Source organism: Tenebrio molitor, chromosome 1 (assembly GCF_963966145.1).
Source record: "Tenebrio molitor chromosome 1, icTenMoli1.1, whole genome shotgun sequence".
NCBI classification, from domain to species: Eukaryota; Metazoa; Arthropoda; class Insecta; order Coleoptera; family Tenebrionidae; genus Tenebrio; species Tenebrio molitor.
Genome location: NC_091046.1, coordinates 28,414,741 through 28,420,913, shown reverse-complemented (window position 1 = coordinate 28,420,913; position 6,173 = coordinate 28,414,741). Strand labels below are relative to the sequence as shown.

At 32.8% G+C, this 6,173-nt stretch overlaps 2 long non-coding RNA genes across 2 annotated transcripts; both read right to left on the bottom strand.

The window, feature by feature from the left end:
* Nucleotides 1-533: 533 nt before the first annotated feature.
* On the bottom strand, nt 534-2,901 carry LOC138138231 (uncharacterized). Its single transcript, XR_011161995.1, has 3 exons — nt 2,234-2,901; nt 1,358-2,184; nt 534-1,301 (listed from the first exon to the last, which is right to left on the bottom strand). It is a non-coding gene; the product is annotated as an uncharacterized lncRNA (long non-coding RNA).
* A 336-nt stretch (nt 2,902-3,237) lies between these two features.
* Nucleotides 3,238-5,485, bottom strand: LOC138122137 (uncharacterized). Its single transcript, XR_011156358.1, has 2 exons — nt 3,669-5,485; nt 3,238-3,613 (listed from the first exon to the last, which is right to left on the bottom strand). It is a non-coding gene; the product is annotated as an uncharacterized lncRNA (long non-coding RNA).
* Between the last annotated feature and the right edge of the window lie 688 nt (nt 5,486-6,173).

Below are 6,173 nucleotides of genomic sequence, written 5' to 3'. Positions count from 1 at the left end.
AAATCTTTACCAACAGCATTGTCAGTGTTTCACATTAGACTGAAAAATACCTGGCTTTAGACGAATTAGTCATTCTTAATATGTTCAAGTTGTAAAACAATAATACTTGATAGAGTTAACGGTTCAAATACTCTCGAACTATGCAAACTTCAGAGAAACATTAGAAAAAAGATGACACGAATGACAGGAGAGTAATAAATAATTGATAGATTGAGAATTTAAACCAATCAGAGTCGCGGGGGACTCGCTAAAAGATAGTAGTAGAGTGCTCGGCGCTCCAATATATGCATAAAAATAACTTCCGTGGGGGTTTTATTGTTACAGCTGAATTATATATAAAATAGAAGCTTATGTACTGAGGTTTCAAAATCCCAAGGCCGTCAAAAAACGTCCTGTCCCAAAGGGCATTAAACTTAAAAAGCGAGTTAGATAGATGATCATCAAGAAGAATAAATGACAAAATTTTTGGTATATTTTTCACAAAAAGTTCTGTACAGCAAATATTTTTTTTAATATTTCTAAAATGGTCCGTGATTAAAGTTAACATTAGTCTCTTACGGGAGAATAAAATCGAACAAAACTTGAAACCCCAATATCTCAGTTTCAGATGGTTGAAAATCTAATTCATTTTACACAATTTTTTCGTTTCTATCGCGACATCTCTAAAACAATAGCTCTAATCAAAATTTTGTATTCTTTAGAAAAGTTTGTATTATCTTTTGCGTTCATACTAGTATCGATTTTATAATTTTGTGAATTATAATAAAAAAGTTCTATAATTTAATGCAATGCAATGTAAATTTTCGGCGATTCGCTATAAGTCGCTAGTAGGCGTCCCCACCCCGATGAACCATCTTTTATTGCACTTTTCTCCGTAGCTCCATTGCGCTTCCACACATTACAGATATTATCACCGGATATTATGTATTAATTATTACTATTATTTATGTACTCATAACAATACCAGTATATAACTAGTATATTATAACAAATCTATCTTTATACAATATTTCAAATTTAACCAAGGGGTAGATAGAAACAAAATAAACTCGCGTAGAATACCAATCAATAAAATATAAACATATTATAATAAATACATATTGAATTCTAAATGAAACGTTTAAGGTTAATAAAATTTCACTCGTCATCAGAGCTTTCTGAATCACTTTGTGGAACTGGTGGAAGTGATGCGGCTGCTGTTATTGTTAACGCATTCCTGCAGGACTTCTGGGCCATGCACTTACAAGCACCTATGCACCCTAATGTACTTTTCTTGCATATGCACACTTTACTTGCACAATCTGAAATTACCAGATTATTAGTAGACCTATGAATGATTAGTAAAACAATATCTTACCTTTTTTGCACAAGCAAGAAGTTAAAACTGTTAATTTCTCTGGAAGTGGAGGCAATGTTGTTAAAACAGGTAAAACTTCGCCTTTCTCGTCCATATACCAACCGAATTCTTCAATTGGAAGTAATTGTGGACAAGAAACCATGGCATTCAGCCACACTTTAGTTTGATAATGCACTCTTAAGCAATGTGCTTAAGAGCGTCCTTCGTTGGTGGTAGCTTAGGAAATGATGTCGAAGCTGCCATGAGTCCACGCAAGGTATTAATTGACGTAATATCTGCATTTTTTGAGTACAGGTTAAGGACAAAGTCATGCATATTACCGAAAATCACATAAAGTCGACAAACATATATCACAATTTACACCTTCTTTCAATTTCAAAATTAAATAGCCACATAGGAAAGCTGTGGCTTCTGATCCTATTTCCACATAATTTTTATTAAATGTTTATCTAAACGCTTGTAATTTTTCTAACTTTTCAATAACGTTGTCGGGTAATACTACGATAATTTCATTAGGCTGAGCACTTAAATTTTGAATTTCTATTAATTTTGCATTACTACTGTATTCTAGACCAGATTTTAGATTAGATGTATTCATACTCTTCATCAATCCATTCTTTAAAATTAGTCGAATTGCATGCTCAGCCTTGGTCTGAAAACTACAAAAATATTACTAAATTAATTATGGAAAATTCACTTTTAACAAACATTAAATAAGGAAGGAATTGCTCCCTTGCCTAGTCGACGCTGTTTTATTTTTGGTATAAAACTATCTGCAGTAAAATGTTGACTACATATAACTGCAGAGTCCGTTATCTGGTCCATGTCTACAAAACAGAGAAGTAAACTCTACACTTTTAAATTCATATTACATACCAGTGTTCTCTAGTAAAATATTTTTCCACAATAAATTTAAATTTGCGTCTACAGGCATAGAATGAAAGGAAACATTATCATCAGGATTACTTGAATTACACGATTTTATGCAGCACTTTCTTACGTATGGTATTTTGTAAAAATAAATTGACAAATATTTTTGATTTTTCAAAATTAGCCGCTTATCGTAATGTACATGACTGAAAAATAGAGGGAGCTACTATAAGGGATGTCCATGACCAACTTCATTAAACTATGTTATGGCCATTCCAATTCCATTAAAATGCGCTTCGTATGAAGTATGTTGTGGATAGTGATGAAGTGGTGCCATCTGTTTGTTAGACATCAAGGTAAAATTGCCGTCAAATTTGATATTTTGTCAATCAAAAAACTCTGAAAATGCTCATTAAATGCATTATTTGTGGCAATTCTGAAAAACCTTTATTTCAATTTACCAGCGACAGTGGAGTTAGAGCTAAATGGTTTGAGGTTCTTCGGGAAATTTGTGGTACTAGAAAAGAAATTCGTTAACATAGTTTAATGAAGTTGGTCATGTGATGGAAATGAAGTGGCGATATCTAGTGAAATTTAGAATAACCACACATTTAAAAAGTTAAATATCAGGTTATGTTATATGCCATTTCATTGTCAAAAACTGTCAGTTTATACTTTTATGACGACGAAAACGTATAAACTGGCAGTTTTTGACAACGAAAACGTATAAACTGACAGTTTTTGACAATGAAATGGCATATAACATAACCTGATATTTAACTTTTTAAATGTGTGGTTATTCTAAATTTCACTAGATATCGCCACTTCATCTCCATCATCATAGACAACACAGTAAACCTATAGAACGCAAACTCCCATAGTTTTTTGTGTCCCGACGCCATCTACTGGCTTGTGGTAGGTGCAAAATAAGACACAGCCAGCTGGATATCCTGGCTTTTTTATTTATTTTAATTTTCAAAATAATTTATTTATGAAATTAAAAGACTACATTTATTTTGAAGTTTTTATTTTCAATTTTTTTCTACATTTCCATTGCATTTTTATAAATTTTGATTTGGTGTTTCTTTTCCTCAATTGCGACAAACAGAGATTTATGGCTTCCTCACCTTCAAAATTTTGCTCTTTATTTTGACATCGAATTTTGCATGTAACGTTTTCGGTACATTGCAGCCCGTAGTTGCAGCCCGAATTTTGGATTAACATTCTGGCTTTTTATAAATTTGATTATGCTCAGCTTTTCTTATTTTCTTTTTGAAACTTTCACAAGGATTTATATCTTCATTACTACATAAAATAGGATTTACACAATTTACATTATAGCGTCTTCAGTAGAAATATCGTAGATCAGTAGATGGGATGGAAATTCTATAAAAAATAGTTTTCAGTTAAAATATAATTATCAATATTTTTTTACTATTACTGGAAGTAAGTCTGGACTGGAAAAGGAGGGAAGTTGTATTGAGTCGAGGGTACGGCCACATTCAGCAATCTATTGTTCGTGCCGAAGTATTTGCTGGTAAAATGAAGTCCACACACAGTGTAGCTGTTATACCTACACTTTAATAGGCTACAAAGTTGATAACTGCTTGTTACCCGTGTTTTTAATCCATTCCATAAAATGCCCAGGATATTTAATTGGATTTGAAAATCTATGGCGAGTTCCACATGGTTTAAACACCTGCAAATTCTCGTAACAGTAGATATATTATTTATGACTTAATATGTCAAAATATATATTGTTTTTAAATTTTGGCATAAGTTTCCGCGATTTTTATTTTTATAAAACGGCAGCGTCCCCTGACGGCTTGTGGTGGGTGCGTTTCCAAAAAAACCGATAAAATGCATAGGAGTTTGCGTTCTATAGGTTTACTGTGTTGTCTATGTCCATCATCGACTTGTCATTGGGTTTACTTTTTTTCGACATTTGGGATGGCCATAACATAGTTTAATGAAGTTGGTCATGGGATGTCAATGAAAGACATTTAAAAACAGACATTTCTACGATGCGACTGGCCTTATAAGAGACTTTGTCTCTTTCGATCTAGGAGGCCATGATTTTATCAATGAAATTCCCCATAGACAAAATAAGAACATATTTTATTTTATTTGGCGTATTTTATTTTATCTATGAAATTCCCCATAGAGAAAATAAAATACTATAGAATGAAAAGTCCCTAATAAATTTTTGGAAAATTGTTTAGCACACCCTCACCACACCGCAAGAGGGCGCAAATGTTTTAAAAAGTCAAAACTTTAAAATCAAAGTAATCTCAATAATCTAAAAATCAGTCAAAGCAGTGTCAATCTTTATGTCACTATCTTGTAATTCAAAATGAGGCTGTCTCACGTTCACATATAATGTAGTACCGCTGCTAAGATTGCTAAACTTGTTGTTGAGAGAATCAAGCAAAATTTATATAGAAAACAATCAACAAATCGAAAGAAAAATAATACTTCAAGACCAAGAGATTACACCATTATTTGATACACCTCATATTATTAAAGGAATTAGAAATTATAGGATAACAAAAGATTTGGTTTGGGAAGTAAACGAAGAAATTTTAAGTGTGAAATTGGACCATATAGTGAAGGTTTATCTTTATGATTCAGCGTGGGGCGAATTAAGAGCCCTCCACAAAATTACGGACATGCAGATAAGATCCAAAAAATGTCCTATGCAACTCAAGTTTTGAATCGTCATAATCATGATTAATTCAACTATCACGCTATTAGTTATCTGTGGTAATTTCTGATAACAATTGTTGTTAATAATCTAATATATATTTTAACTAACAGGTAGAACAAACCTAAATGATGAAGATTTGGGAACTACAAAAACAATAACTTTTTTGACAAACTCTTTGATAATAATCTGGAGGGAGGGACATTTCGCCCACGTTGCGAGAAACAGTCCTACACTTACGCAATATGTACCTACTTTGGAAAAATTTTTGGATTAAAAAAACATTGGAAGGATTTTTGGATACTAAAATTTAGCAGAAAGTGGCAAGTGTGAGTTTTTTAAAGTTTGTAAAAAATATTAATGATTCATGATATTTTCAAAATTATATTCAGTAACATAATTTCGGCCGATAATATTAAAAGCAAAATTTTAACGGTAATTCAAACATAAGTACCTAATGTTACCTAATTTATAAAAATGAAGCAGAACTGTATCAAAAACGGTCGAAAATAAAATATCGAAAGTATTGCTGGCGTTTTAATTTGTTGTGAAAATTTGCGATGATAAAAAAAATCAAAGGAGAGGTAAACTCATCCAGTAGGCTGTGATTTTGCACCCTCACCAGGATAAGAGATGGCGGTAAACGCTTTGTGCCCAAAAAATGTATAGGGAGTTTGTGTTCTATATGTTCTTATTTTGTCTATGAAATTCCCCGTATAGTATGTCCATCTAGCGACTTTAATGTGACCCATATATTAGTATATCATGGCCTCCTAGATCAAAAGAGACAAAGCGTCTCTTACCCGGCCCGTCGCATTCGCAAAATGTCTGTTTTTTGGATTTGACATAAAGGGGCATGGCCAACTTCATCTAGCTTCCGCTGCGCTCCATATGGAGCGCAGCGGAAGCTAGATGAAGTTGGCCATGAAAGGGGTTGTACTGTAGGTCCATCTATTAAATTATTATGGAACATACATTTTACAAATGCAACCAACATTACACTAAATTTTGAAACCATTTGAGTCTCTGATCTACTTTGTTCATATCAAGCCATTTGCCAATGTGGTTGTCAATTTGAAATACCGGGTGATCAAGAAGGACTGTTTAAGTTGGCAGTACAATTAAGAAAATTTTTTAATTCGGTTATTTATAACACTGCAACCGGATATGTTTTGTTGGTATATTTGACAAATATCTGATGTAGGTATAGCATTAACAACGACAAGCCATCAACAACCGAAA